At 41.6% G+C, this 15,220-nt stretch overlaps 1 protein-coding gene across 1 annotated transcript in view; it reads left to right on the top strand.

The window, feature by feature from the left end:
- GTF2F2 (general transcription factor IIF subunit 2) overlaps positions 1-15,220 on the top strand; it is a 155,862-nt gene that overhangs the window by 76,012 nt on the left and 64,630 nt on the right. The window lies entirely within an intron of this gene.

Below are 15,220 nucleotides of genomic sequence, written 5' to 3'. Positions count from 1 at the left end.
TGAGAACATGCTGTTCAAGTGATAGTATCAGCTCTCACTGACTGTGTTCCCGTCTGGAAAAGGCAGATATTTGTTTATCTAGATTATTTCTAATTTCACATCATTTAAAATTTTTTCCCCTTTCCTCAGTTTTATTCAAGTCTTTCTTTTGGGAATGAAACAGACACGTTTTCTTATTCAATAATTTTTCTCATTTTAATGCCTCCCTGGGGCAAGTAAAATGATGACAATCAAAATGAAAGTTTTTTATAACAGAAAATAACTTTGGAACTCAGGCAAAAGATTGCCCTATGTGCCTTTGTAGCCTATAGAGTTTATTGTATGGTACAAATCATTTTTAAAGATTTGCTTTCAAATAACTGCTGGAATTGGAAAATGCAAAATCTGGCTACTGTGCTGTGGCCTTTTTCTGTGGTCTTGAGTTATTCTAAAGAATTATAATGGTTTCTGTTGATGAGATCAAAGCAAATTTCCTGCTGTGTTTATGAAATGGCAACTTTTCCCTATCAGAAAAAAAAATTAAGAAAAAATTACTTAACCTTTTGACTATGCTAAATGAATGGCCAGCCATTTTGTATTTCAGTTATTTCAATGACTTAAGGGACCAGGATGGTTCAAGAGATATTAGTCATGTTTCATAAAAAGATCAGAGATGACTGTAGCACTGTCATCCCATTGTTCATTGATTTGCTCGAGCAGACACCAGTAACGTCTCCATTGTGAGACTTGTTGTCACTGTTTCACTGTTTTTGGCATATCGAATACACCACGGGTAGCTTGCCAGGCTCTGCTGTATGGGCAGGATACTCTCGGTAGCTTGCCAGCTCTCCGAGAGGAACAGAGGAATCGAACCAGGATCAGCAGTGTACAAGGAAAACGCCCTACCCTCTGTGCTATCGCTCCAGTCCAGAGATGACTAGTCTTAAAGAATAGAGTTGTTCTGACCAAGCAGAAAGGACAAGAGTGAAAACACTTGGGCCAAAGAGATAGTACGGGGTTTAAAGTACTTGCCTTGCACTCAGCTGACCCAGGTTCAATTCCCACCATCACATAAGGTCTCCTAAACTCTGTCAAAAGTGATCCCCTGAGTGCAGTGCCAGGAGTAAGCCCTGAGCAAGGCCAGGAGTGGCCCAAAAACTGAAGAAGGAAATGAGGGGTGGGAGATGGTGTGTGGGGGTGGGGAGAGTGAGAACACTATGCACAGAGATGCAGGTACAGAGACTGGCGGAAACATCCAGAAGGACCTGCAGGTATTTCTGCAAACCTGTAGTAGCAGGATTAGAGAAAATGACAGAAACTTCAGCCTGGAGCTTCTTTTGAACTTGCAGCTTCAGGTATAGATGCAAAGGCCTGTTTCAGTGTCCAGTAGACACTTCATACATGTCAAAAGCTGACCTTCTAATCTCTCCCCAAAAGTATGGATCTCACTCGGGTAAGTTAATGCCAACTCTGTACTCCATTCTCTCCATCAGGAACTCTGCTGACATTCCTGACTTCTCACATCTCACTTTGTCAGAGAAATCTTCAGAATATGCAGTTACGCCCAGCCATTCCTTGCCACCTACATGATCTCCATTGTTTCTGGCAGGTTCTGGCAGAACCTACTATCAGGGTTCTTGCTTCTACCCTCCCCTGCATCATCCCATTGTAGCCAGAACACTTTCTTTAAGGATTTGTCCGTTCTTTCTTCCCTGTGCATGCCACTTGCTGTGCTTTCTATAGCAATCGGAGTAAAATCAAGCCCTTACAATTGTCTGTGGGCACCAAGTTGACCAGTTATCACCTGCCCCTGCTCCCCACCCTTCGGCTCTTCCTTCTCGGCTCACGGCCTCTTAGTACCTGTGCACTTAAAAATCCTTTTCTGCCTGAAAGATCAATCTTGCAGGTTATAGATTCTCAACCTTTTTCTAACTGTAGACCCCTTCCTTGCTCCAGCCCCCTGTGCTATTGCTTCCCCGCCTAGTCTTGTGCTGTGGCCCCTTCATTTACACTAGTTTTGTCTGTGGCCCTCAAAATATACTAGGCATCCCCAGTTGAGAAAGTCTCGTCTAATTAGCTGCCGGGCTTGCCTCCTCACCCTCTTCAAGTCTCTGACAAGCCTCTTCTCTAACACTACTTCCTCATTAGGGCTCTGCTTCCTTCAGTGTGCTGTTTCTTCATGGCACATACCTCCTTATAACATAATATATCATCACATGTATCTCCAGCTTTCCCTGGTGTAGGATCAAATCAAGAGTTGGTTCTTCAAAAGAATGTTTTTTAAAAAAAAATCTCTGTTAAGCTCATTAAGAAAACAGGTATAATCCTTTATAGAGGTTTAGAAGTGAAAAGGGAAAAGTTACAACAGTTTTCACAGAACTCTAAAAGATTATAATAGACCATTGCAAATAGCTTTTACCACCAGACTGAAGAACCTAGAAGAAATGGACAAATTCTTAGAATCAGTCCTGTAGCTTCCAAACACTGGATCAGGAGAAAATAGAAAATGTGAATACAGCAATTACTTTTCAGCACAGCTTCCTAGAAGTCCTAGTCAGAGCATTCAGGCAAGAAAAATAAAAGGAATGAACATTGAAGAAGAATCAGCAAAATGGGGGTTTTTGCAAATAATGTATTATAAACAGAAAATTCAGAGGCATTTACCAAAAAAAAAAAAAAAGTTCTAGAATTAATAAATCAGTACAGGGGATCGAGAGAGGGAGCCACATGCTTTGCCTGGGTCCATCTCTGTCACTCCACAGCAGCACCCAGAGTGCCACTTAGGGGTGTGGCCCAAGCACAGCCAGGTGTGGCACAGCCTCCCTAAACCCCTCCAGTAAAATAGTTCTTTTTTTTTTAAAAAAAAAGCATAGAAATATAGTAACAGCCAGTTATAAAATCAATATACAAAAACTTGTTGCAGGGGCCAGAGCAATAGAACAGCAAATAAAGGGCTTGCCTTGCACATGCCCAACCAGTGCGATCCCCAGCACCCCAAGCTGCCAGGAGTGAGTCCTGAGCACAGAACAAGGAGTTAGCCCTGAGCACAGAGCCAGGAGTAAGCCCTGAGTAACATAGGATATGACTCAGACTCCCCCATCCCCAACCACCCCCCTAAGAAAAAACCTTATTGCATGTCTGTATGCAAACAACAAAGAAGAGAAATAGATAAATAAAATCCCATTTACAATCACATTTTTAATAATTATGTTTCAAGGGAAGAACTTAACAGAGGAAATGAAAGACTTTTATATTGAAAACTCTGTCACTATTTTATTTTTCCTAGCTTTTTAAGGTGGGTAGTTAGATTGTTTATTTGAGACTTTTTGTTTCCTGATAGAAGCTTGTTGCTATGAACTTCCCGCTTAGTTCTGCTTTTGCTGCGTCTCATATGTACTAGTAGTTTGTCTTCATTCTTATTTGATTCCAGGAATTTTAAATTATCCTCTATGATTTCATCATTGACCCCATCATTATTCAGTAAAAAGTCTCCATGGAGGGGGCTGTAGAGATAGCACAACGGGTAGGGCGTTTGCCTTGCACGCGGCCGACCCGGGTTCAAATCCCAGCATCCCATATGGTCCCCTGAGCACGGCCAGGGGTAATTCCTGAGTGCAGAGCCAGGAGTAACCCCTGTGCATCGCCGGGTGTGACCCAAAAAAAAAAAAAAAAGCAAAAAAATAAAAGTCTCCATGGAGTTGAGGTTTATATTATTATTATTATTGTTATTATTATTATTATTATTATTTGCTTTTTGGGTCACACTCCTGCAGAGCCAGGAGTAACCCCTGAGCATCGCTGGGTGTGATCCAAAAAGAGCAAAAAACAATTGCTTTTTATATTTTGATTCTCCCTTGTTGTTGCCTATATTTTAATGGGTTTAGGTCCTGTTGATGGATTGATTCCTTAACCATTATGTAATGTTGTAGGCTAAAGCAAATTTTATCTCATGTGTAGGCTGTCCCTGTGTTTTTGTTTTTTGGATTCTTTTTTTTTTTTTAATCATTGTGAGATACAGTTATAAAGTTTTCATGTTTTAAATTTTAGTTATACAATGACCGAACACCCATCCCTCCACCAGTGCACATTCTCCACCACCAGTATCCCCAGTATCCCCCTATCCATCACACCCCTCCCCCTGCCTCTCTGGCAGACAAAGGCCCAAGTCTCTTTCTCTCTCTGTCTCTCTCTCTCTCTCTCTCCTTTCTCTCCCCCCCTTTTGTGTCACTGCAGGGTTTTTTTTTTTTAAGACCATTTATCTATCTCATTGTTTTCCATTGTTTTTTCTGGAAACCTATGTTGATCTTTGGAGCCCAAGTATGTTTCTTATAGACTGTTTTTTCATTCATCCCATCTCTTTGTACCCTTTGATGAGTTGAAGACATTGACATTTAGTTTAACTGTTGAATATGAAAGAACTTATTGTATGTTTCTGTATGGATTCTGACTGTTACTACCATATGCCTCTTCTTTTATGCTTATTCTCTTCGCTTATTTCTCTTTACTTGTCTTGTATAAAATGATCCGGTGCTACTGGCTTCTTGTTCATTTATTTTATTTGTTTGGGGGCCATACTTGGCAGTGCTAAGGAGCTACTGTAGACTCTGCATGGGGAGGTTACTCTTGGCAGTCTTCAGGGACCATGAGGGACCAGAGATTGTACCCAGTATTCCTGCATGTGAAACCTGTGCTCTAGCCTATGGGTTGTCTCTCCAGGCTTGTATTTTTGTGTGTGTTATTTTTTTTATATAATGTAGGAGCACTGCTATTTATTAGCCATTGATTAAGCTGATTGAATTGGGTATGAACTCCACATTACTTTTTTTTTAATTTTTTAATTTTATAAGTTAGTTCACAATGTTTGATTACATTCAGTATTTAAACACCAATCCCACCACCATTGCACCTTCCCACCACCAAATTTGGGATGTTTCCATCCCAAGCTCCAATCCCTGTCCCAAAACACAACCGAAATAATATTTTGTATTGTCTGTTATGAAGAACTGCTAAACATGTTTACAAAAAAGTGTTCATATAGGAAACAGTGTTTTAAAGATTGTTCTACTTTGGCAGGAGCCATTAAGACATTCTATAGGATATCACTAACTTGTTAAAGTTTGGGCGATGTGAACTTTGGTATATATATCTGAAAAAAAAAAAATATATATATATATATATATTTCCCTCTGTGACTTGTTGCCTACTATCTGAACCCATCAAATGTGGTGTGGTAATTACGGAGAATAGGTAGGGAGTGTCTTATGATGTGTCACAGCCACATGGTCCAGGAATATGTTTACTCACATGTGAGGCTCGGCCGGAGTACGTGGGGAGCAGCCTTCCTTGAGCGTGGCAGCGGTTGGGTTGTGGAGGTTTGGGGCTGCCAGAGCTGGGTCCCTTGGTGGGGGTAGGGCTCTCACTCACCCTCATCTGGGGCGCCCTGGTGAAGACAGCCTGGCTCAGGGTCAGGACATTCTGTGGCACTCTCTTTCGGGAGTTTTAGTTTATAGTCCCTGGGTCTTGACCATTGATGAGATTACATGGCACAGGGGGCAGTCTGTGGGTGTGACTGCCAAGCTACTGGAAAACTGGGGGTCTGGGGGGAAGAGGCCTAGTCCCGATCCAAGCGGGCCTGGAGCTCTCAGCCACAGGTTTCCGCCTACCTCTATGCTACAGGCCCTAACTGCATCTTTTGATCTCTTTCGAGATTTATGGGTCTCTGAAATAAGGCCAGTAAATGAGCTTATATAGCTGAGCCAGAGGTGGTTTGTGGGTATGTCTCCCACATACTTAGCTTTTAATTTCTTGGTAGACTTGGCTCCAAGTTGTTGGGGTCTGGTCAAAGGCAAAGCAGCAACTTTGGGGTATCTGGAAGTCTGAAGGCACCATCAGGCTGCTGGTGCACTCACCCCACAGGTACAGGTTGACCTGCTGATAACAGCATAATCCCCCAGCCTTGTATTTTGATTTGAGTTTTAAGATACTGTCCTTGGGACTGGAGAGCCACTAGAGAGTGAAGGTATTTGCCTTGCATGGTCCCAGACCCAGTATGTTTCCCTGCACCACAGGGTCTCCAAAGCACGGCTTAGAGCAAGCACTACTGCATGTGGCCCTATCCCAAAAGTATACAGCCTTTGAAAGTCGGGAAACACACATGCATGATTATATAAAGAATCTGGGCTGGAAAGAGAATACACGGGTAAGGTGCTTGCCTTGCATGTGGCTGAACTGGGTTCAATCCCCAGCATTCCATATAGTCCTGCCATCCCCAAAACACTGCCAGGAGTGATTTCTGAGTGCCAAATCAGGAGTGACCCTTAGGCATCACTGGGTATGGCCCTAAACCCCCACCCCTCCCCACCAAAAAAAGAAAAAGAATCTATCTACTGACCAGATAGAAACTGGTGTGTTATTGATGGAAATGAAACGGCAGATTACCAGGCAAAGGTGACATCAAAAATAGAGCAAAATTAGTAATTCAGCACTTGAGATACCCTATGCCTAGATAGTTCACACATGTATTCTAATTATTTCAGAACCTCTTATATTTAGATACTTCTCTAAATTAAACTTCTAATGATATTCAAGCTTTTCTGACTTCATTTTCAAGAATGTCATTTACATAGACATTAGAGGTTTACATTACACCACAAGCTCTCATCCTTGGTGAATTTATGCCTCTGTTATTTGCTTCATCCTCTACCCAGAATATCTTACCCTCCTTCTGCAAAGATCCTTCTGTACCTTTAAAGCCAACCCACATCTCCGTGAAACCTGCTCACTGATGTCTCTCCCATCCTAGGTAGGATCTATCCTCTCCTATTCTTAGATTTCCTGGGTATCTCTAACTGTTTAGGTTTTCTGCTTTTAGACTTTACATAATTGTGCCTTCTTCAAGATCGGGGGGAGAGGTTGTTGTTTTTTTGCCTTTTGGTTCACACCCAGCGATGCATAGGGGTTACTCCTGGCTCATGCACTCAGGAATTACTTCTGGCGGTACTCAGGGAACCATGTGGGATGCTGGGAATCGAACCCAGGTTGGCCGTATGCAAGGCCAATGCCCTACGTGCTGTACTATCGCTCCAGCCTCTTCTTCAAGATATGAACTTCATGGAACATGGACTGTGAGTTGTGACTTTTTTCCTTCCCACTGTCGCTTCCTCCTCGCTTTCCTTTCTCTTTCATTCTCTCATTTCATAGGTTAGTGTGTGTAAAGGTATTCATAGGTATTTGTTGTTTTAAAATGAATTAAATAGAAATAGAAAACTTGGTACAGAAATCATTTGTATTTCTTAATTTTTTTTCAGACCTGTACTTTGAACCTCAACTTGATTTTTCTACTTAATATACACACATGTGTATTTTTATGAATGCATACATATGTGTACTTACACATGTTGTTTTGAGAAGAAAGTGATTGTAAAGCTAAAAACATTTTGTTAATAATTATTTCCATATATAAATTGAGTGCCTGATTTGCAAAATAAGAAGAGTTAGACTTTTTCCATCACAATTTTTTTTAACTTGTCAGTGAAATTTCACTTTCTTTAATTAGGTTTTGCTGCATTATATTTTAGCTCATTGCAACTCACATATTTTGTAAAGTAATTAGATATATTGCAAGGCATACTTTATATTTATAAGTAATTTTCATAAAGATTGATTAGTGTTACTTTGCTGGAAATTTAATTTTTAGTAATAAATTCTTATTATAGCTCTGCTATTAAATTTTAGCTGATATATTAGTCAAATGTTATGAGAAATGCAAATCCATTTTAATCAAATATAAAATTCAGTTAGTATGTAAGATTCTGTCATTCATTTTGATAAGACTAGAAGTTGGTATTACAATAAACCCGAGAAGTATATAAACCCTTACATCGATGAAATTTAAGCCAACAAAGAAACAAATTAATACTGTATAATTTTTTTCAAATCCCATCTCATTAAAAAAAAAATCTGTAAAATTACATTTATCCATCAAGAAAACCTGAAAAGGGAGACAGTATCTACTGCTTCTAATACTTTCTCTTTATCTGACATTAATGAAAATGAATCTAAATTATATCTTATTTTTTTATTGAGTGTCAGACTCTGGGCCTTAGGTGTGCAAAGGCATAGCTTTATCACTGGGCTATGTGTCCAACTCCTGAATGATAGTTGATTAAGAGGAAATTTATTTTGCTTTTTAGATTTTTTGGTTTTCATTGTTGCTAAACTCCTCAAATATGTGAGACTGGCATGCCACTGTGGAGCCATACCCCACCCTATTTTGCTTTTTATTTGTTTCTTCCCGGGCCAGGTTTCCAACCCAGCACTTCACACATGCAAAGTGTGCACTCCACTTTAAACTACATCCCAAAATAAATAAATGAATAAAATAAAATAAACTACATCCCCAGCAAAGTTCAGGGCTCACTCCTGGTGTGGCTTGGGGAACCTTAAATGGTGCTGGGAATGAACCCAGTTGACCACATGCAAGGCAAGCGCCCTACCCTCTATACTATCTCACCAGCCCTGATACCTCAATTAAGGTAAAAACTATGTTAGGATGTTTAAGGTAAGAGAAAAATCATAGATTAAAGATAATAAATCTTTACATAATTTATGGGTGATGTGATTCATGTGGGTGAAGCAGATTTATGCCTGAAGTTTCTGTGACAAAATTTTTATCTAACACAATAACAACACTGAGGCATCATCTTTTCACTGAGTAAAAATTGATATTGAATGTGTTGGGCACTTTTAATTTCAGCTCTCCTCCATATAGGAATTTCATTTAAAAATTAATATTATTATTTTTATGAAATGCCCTGATTATCATACAGCTGTGTCCCCTTTGTACTTGAAAAAGAAGCAAAAATTTGGGTAACAAGTGTGATAATCATATAATTTGCTATTCAGAGAGAATGTTTTTGAGTTTGTAAGCAGGCTGTAACCAGCTGATGCCAGGCTGACACGGCAGTATAAACTGGCCCAGAGAAGCTGGGGTGTAAGAGCATCTTTATCATAACTCATCTGAATACGCTAAAATACAGCATTTTGAAATGAGAGCAAAAAGATGAGACTCAGTTAATGAAATTGCTGACCGCTAGAAGTACATGCTGGAAACTCCAGGCCGGAGCAGCGGTGTTCAGCTCTCTGTACCTGCAGAGAGACACTGGTTAGCAGGCTGTCAGCTTGAGAGCCCCTAGGGCTGGAGCAAGTGCAGAGACTGAGAGCCTACAAGTTTGTGTTAATATTTGCATGTAAGTGTTTTGTAAAACTTATTAAAAAGAAAAATCAATGAGAAGCTAAAATTAATGGTCTAGAAATACACCTTTTTGTGAATTCTTCAGTAAAAGTTGAGTCACAGTCATTCAGCATTTTATACAGATAATTGATTTCCAGGGAGATGTAGTGCTATACCATAGCTTTCTGATTTCTTTTTCTGTCTGAAAGAATTTTCATTGCAAGGGGGCGGGCCAGATACTAATTCAGGTTAAATATACTTCTCTTCGGATGCTCTCGTGGGCAGGTGCAAGGGAACCCAGTGCAAAATGGGTTAGAAACCAAACGCTGAGTTGCTCACATAAATGTGTCTGAGTGGTGTTATAAACCTGAGCCTTGTTTTACCTGGAAGATCTGGTGTCATCCTTGGCCTACTCCTCATATCCTTGTTCTCTCTCCAGCCTGCCCTCAGGCTGACTGGCCCTAATAACAGTGTGGCCCCGTGCCTCCCAACATGACCTGCCTCTGTTCTGGCGTAGGCTTCACGGTAGAGGAGGCGAGCACACAAGATTATGTTTTAGTCTCTACCCTGTGAAAGAGTAATTTGTTCAATCCAGTGCAAATTAGAAATAGAGGGATGGGTTGGGTAATAAATAAATAAATAAATCACTGTATCACTGTTATCCTGTTGATCAACGATTTGCTCGTGCACGCCCAGTAACGTCTCCATTCATCCTAGCCCTGAGATTTTAGCAGCCTCTTTTTACTCATCCTTCCCAACGGTGTTGCATTAGAGTCTCTTCAGGGTCAGGGGAATGAGACCCATCATTGTTACTGTATTTGGCTTATGAATACACCACGGGGAGCTTGCAAGGCTCTTCCGTGTGGGCAGTAAACTCTTGGTAGCTTGCCACGTTCTCCAAGAGGGAGCACTAGATTATGAAAGAAAAGGAGGGAGGGAAGGAGAGAGGGAGGGAGGGAGGGAGGGAGGGAGGGAGGAAGGAAGGAAGGAAGGAAGGAAGGAAGGAAGGAAGGAAGGAAGGAAGGAAGGAAGGAAGGAAGGAAGGAAGGAAGGAAGGAAGGAAGGAGAGAAGGAGATGGGTCAGAGAAAGAACTAGAGGTGTGAGAAAGAATCCAAGGCTTTTATACTAGAGACTGTGATAAGAATCATTTGAAAACAAACTGGTGGGCCTGAGCAATAGTACAGGGGATAAGGCACTTGCAAGCGGCTGACCCTGGTTCAATCCCTGGCACCACATATATTCTCCTGAGCACTGCCAGGAGTGTGCCCTGAGTACCACCAGGGGTGACCCAAAAATAATAAACAAGTCAATGACAACTTAAAAAAAAAATACAGTTTTTTTTTGTAGTTGTGGTTCAGAAGTCTTACCCCGGGTGCCTGTCCATCCTTTCATGCCGGTATTCTGTCCTGAAGGACTCCTGATAGAGCCAGCGGCAGTTGTATGTAGATATCCAAAACCCAAGGAGTTTTCTTTTTTTTTTTTTTTTACAGATCCATACATCTTTATGCTCATGCTTCCCCCATACAAAGTTCAATAACCCATCCCTTCACCAGTGCCCATTCTCCACCACCCGTAAACCCAACATCCACCCCACCCTGCCACTATGGCAGGGAATTCCCTTTTGTTCTCTCTCTCTGATTAGGTGAAAAACCCAAGGAGTTTTCACTTCTGAATCTTCTACTGGGTCTTCACAATGTTTTTGGAAAGTATGAAGGATAATGCTGAAATTTTCCCAAGCTGTCTTTGAAAACAGTCAAAGATTTTTTTTTAAGGCCAGGAACAGGAAGTCCTTCTGAAGAGCTGCACCCCAGGAGAGCAGCTGGTCTTCACTGCCGTGTGTTCGCCCTTGCTCGCCTTTCCCAAACTGTGAATAAGCTACATGACCATGTGAAAGATGCCGATGTCTTCATCAGACTTACAGACATTTAAAAATGCATCCTTGTAAGTAGGTAGCTGTAGTGGAAGTGTGAAACTGCCAGTGGAGACCAAACTACCAGAGAACACTAGGAGTACAGTGTTCCTCCCAGGATTTTAAAAGAAGCTGAAAGGGGTGGTTGGAGAAAATGCCCCTTGATGCAGAGGGGTGGTTGCAGAGGATGCACTGGTGAATTTGCCCTCTGTGCAGGGGCACTGTGGGAGATGCCCCAGCAGCCTGGTGCTTAGGCCTCCCCACACCCAGGTGATGGACTGTGCTGATAAAATCAGGGTTTCCAAGGGATTGTAAAAGTTGTTGAGACTCTGTGTGTGTGTGTGTGTGTGTGTGTGTGTGTGTGTGTGTGCATGAAGCAAGTTGGATTTATTGAAATTTATTTAGAAAGATTTGTGGGGAGAGAAAGAAATATTTAAGGCAGAACACAGGCTTCTCCAGAATGGAAATAGGCAAAGAAATATAGAGAAAACCAGCAAGATATGTGTTCAAGAGATTACTGGGCTTGTAGAGCAAGCAGGAAATAATCATTATTATTATTAATATTAACACCCTGGCATTTTAATCTATGAAAATAGGTTTACTTTTATATATCTATATGTAGAGAATTACAGCACTGGCGTAATGAAACCACAGACGTTATCTTTTTCTTTTTTTTTTTTTGGTGTTTTTCGGCTGTGTCCAGGGTTTACTCCTAGTCTGTGCTCAGGGGACCATATATAGGATGCCAGGGATCAAGCACAGGTCAGCTGTGTGCAAGACAACTCCTTACCGACTATTCTGCCTCTCCTGCCCCTGTCATTCTCTTCCAAGTTCTCTGATATTTTCACTTGAAGGTAGTCTGAGGAGAAGAACTTCTTCCCTATCTCATTATCGGTATTTCAGTCTCACCCTAAGCATCTCTGACTTGGGGAGTTCCTGTCTTCTCTGTTCACGCTGTTGGTGTTCTTGGTGGCTTGGGCCCTTACTCTCTTGTTCCCTGCTTCCACACCAGTCGCCTCCACTCTCTCCCAGTGTCCCGTGCGCCCACGCTGCCGGGGTGGCCGCTCTCTGCTGCATGCCACAGTCCTGCCAGACGTGAAGGCTGCCCCAGCATTTTTCTCTCAACAGGCTCCCAGTCTTCCAAGCTCCCACTGCACTTTTTTTTTAAAAACCACTAATCCCCTTTGGCGTTTTCATTTTACTTTTGTGACTTTATGTTTCTACTGGAGTGTGAGCTCCTTGAGGTCAGGAACTGTATCGGTCCCTGAGGGCAGAGTTAACTGAGTCAAGATCAGTATTTTCGCTTTTAAGCATTTAAAAGTTATACCTTGATTAATGACTCTCTCCGGATGAATGCTTTTTTTAAAAAATGCATTTAGCTGTGTTTAAGCCTCAAATTATAACCCAGGAAAGGCAGTATTGGCATGTGGTGGTGTTTCCACAAAGCCCCACAGCTTTGCAGGATAAAAATACCTCAGTACACAATTTTTCTTTGTTCATTCACAGTTGAAAATCAACAGGCCTAACCTTAGGCAAAGCCGTGAAGTGCAGAAAGTTTGTCGTTATAATCCAGGCATCTCCTGTTTTTACGCTAACCCCTTTGTAATGTCAGGGTTCAAAGTGTCCACTTTATCTGGGAGGGAAGGGGGCTTCCTAAGCAGTGCTTAGTGGGTGTGGGGGGCTCCCCACGACACGCCCACAGCACGCGCCAGCCAGTGCTGGCACGCAGATATAGGGCTGCTCAGTGCAGTAGTGCTCAGGGACCCCCATGGTGCCTGGCAGGCTGGTCCAATCAGGGTCTAATTTGGATCCTTGTGCACAAATCCCTGCCCCCTAAATTATCTTTCCAGCCAAAGTATCAGCTCTGTATCTTGTCCTGTTTCTATCAATTCTGAAAAAAATAAATATTTTTTTATTGTTGTTGCTGTTGTTGTTGGTGGTGGTGGTGGTGGTGGTGGTGAATAAACCTTAGTGGAGTCCTAGAGCTTTGGAAATATACACCATGCATTTGTATGTGTTACTATTTTTTTTTAATGAAGGCACTGTGATTTACACAGTTGTTCACAATAGAGTTGTTAAAAGACATGCAGTATTCCAATACAAATCCCATCACCAATGTCCCCTTCCCGCTACCAGTGTCCCTAGGTTCCCTGCCATCTCGCAGCCTGCCCCCTTGGCAGGCACATTTTATGTTGCTTGCTCCAACAAAACAAAATATTGGCAAATGGATTTATCAGAAAAACAATCAACAAGTCAATTTGTAGTGACTGATTACTATTACTATTACTGAACTTAACCTATGTAAATTAAGAAATTCAGAGCATTTAATGCAATACAGTATACTGCCTGTTCTCATTTACATCACTAAGTTTTTGACTCTGGCATCTAAAATAGATTGCATGAAATTTTATTTTGTATTTGTATCTTATTGCAGTAATCATATCTTTCTTGTCATAAATGAAGGGTTTAGGATGGTTTCCCCCCTCCCCTTTGGCAGACATATAACAAATTTAGCTCATATTACTTGCCCCAATAAAACTTAATAGAGGGGCCGGAGCGATAGCACAGCAGGTAGGGCGTTTGCCTTGCACGCGGCCGACCCGGGTTCGATCCCCGGCATCCCATATGGTCCCCCAAGCACTGCCAGGAGTAAATTCTGAGTGCAAAGCCAGGAGTAACCCCTGAGCATCGCTGGGTGTGACCCAAAAAGCAAAAAAAAAAAAAAAAAAAAACTTAATAGAATTTGGGGCTGGAGTGATAGCACAGCGGGGAGGGCGTTTGCCTTGCATGTGGCTGACCTGGGTTTGATTCCCAGCATCCCATATGGTCCCCTGAGCACCGCCAGGGGTAATTCCTGAGTGCAGAGCCAGGAGTGACCCTTGTGCGCCGCCAGGTATGACCCAAAAAGAAAAAAAAATAGAATTATCAGAAAACTAATCAAATAGTAGTCAATTTGTGATGACTGTGGATACTTTTAGCCTTTCTTAGTCTAAAAAGGACAATGCACCATTAGTGAGTGCAATACTCAGTACCACCTGATGGGAAGTTTCTCCTGTCCTTTAAAGAAGCTTTTTTTTTTTTTTTTTTACTTTTGGATCACACCCAGCGATGCACGGGGTCACTTCTGGCTCATGCACTCGGGAATTAACTCCTGGCAGTGCTCAGGGTACCATATGGGATGCTGGGAATTGAACCGGGTCAGCCACGTGCAAGGCAAACACCCTCCCCGCTGTGCTATCGCTCCAACCCCCTAAAGAAGCTTTTTTAACACATCTTGCAAAACTGGTTTCAAAGCTATAAATTCCCTAAGTTGTTGCCTGTCCATGAAGCTCTGTACAGTTCCTTCAAATCTGAACAATAATCTAACTGGATAAAGTATTCTTGGTGAGGTGTTTATTTCATTAAATTTTTGTACTAGATCCTTCCATACTCATGTCTTGTAGGGTCTCATGTGCTAGATCTGCTGCACATCTTATGGGCCTTCCTTTGTATATAAGTTCCTTTTTTGACCTTTCTGCTTTCATTATTGAATTTTGTCATTTTGAGTATAATGTTTCTTGGAGTTTTCCTAATTGGGTCTGTTTTCACAGGGATCCTTCAGGCCTCTTGGATCTTGGTGCCTGTAATCCTCAACTCTGGAAAGTTCTTATCAGTGGTTTCTTCAACAAATGTTTCTTCATCACATTTGCTTTCTTAATCTTCATGGACTCTAGTGATTCTTATATTGTTCCTCCTGAGTTCATTCCAGTAACATCTCTATTAGACTCAGTCCTGAGATTTTAGCAGCCTCTCCTTGGACTTGTCTTTCCCAACGATTTGGAGGCTCTTTCAGGGTCAGGGGAATGAGACCCATTGTTACAGTTTTGGGCATATCAAATACGTATCGTATTAATAGTGATCAAGTTCTCTGGTATACTCTTCATAACATTTTGTACTATTTTCCACCTTTTGCTCTTTCCTAGTGATTTCCTCTTCCTCACCTTGGAGTGCCATAGCCTTTTGCTCAGCTTCTGTTACTCTGCCGTTCAGCGCTTCTGTTGAGTTTTTTCAATATTACCTACCATCTTCTTCATTTCTGACTGTAATAGTTTTTCCGTTT

This window comes from Sorex araneus, chromosome 1, assembly GCF_027595985.1.
Source record: "Sorex araneus isolate mSorAra2 chromosome 1, mSorAra2.pri, whole genome shotgun sequence".
Taxonomy (NCBI): domain Eukaryota; kingdom Metazoa; phylum Chordata; class Mammalia; order Eulipotyphla; family Soricidae; genus Sorex; species Sorex araneus.
Note: the sequence above shows the minus strand (reverse complement) of the source record. Positions and strands in the feature narration are given on the sequence as shown.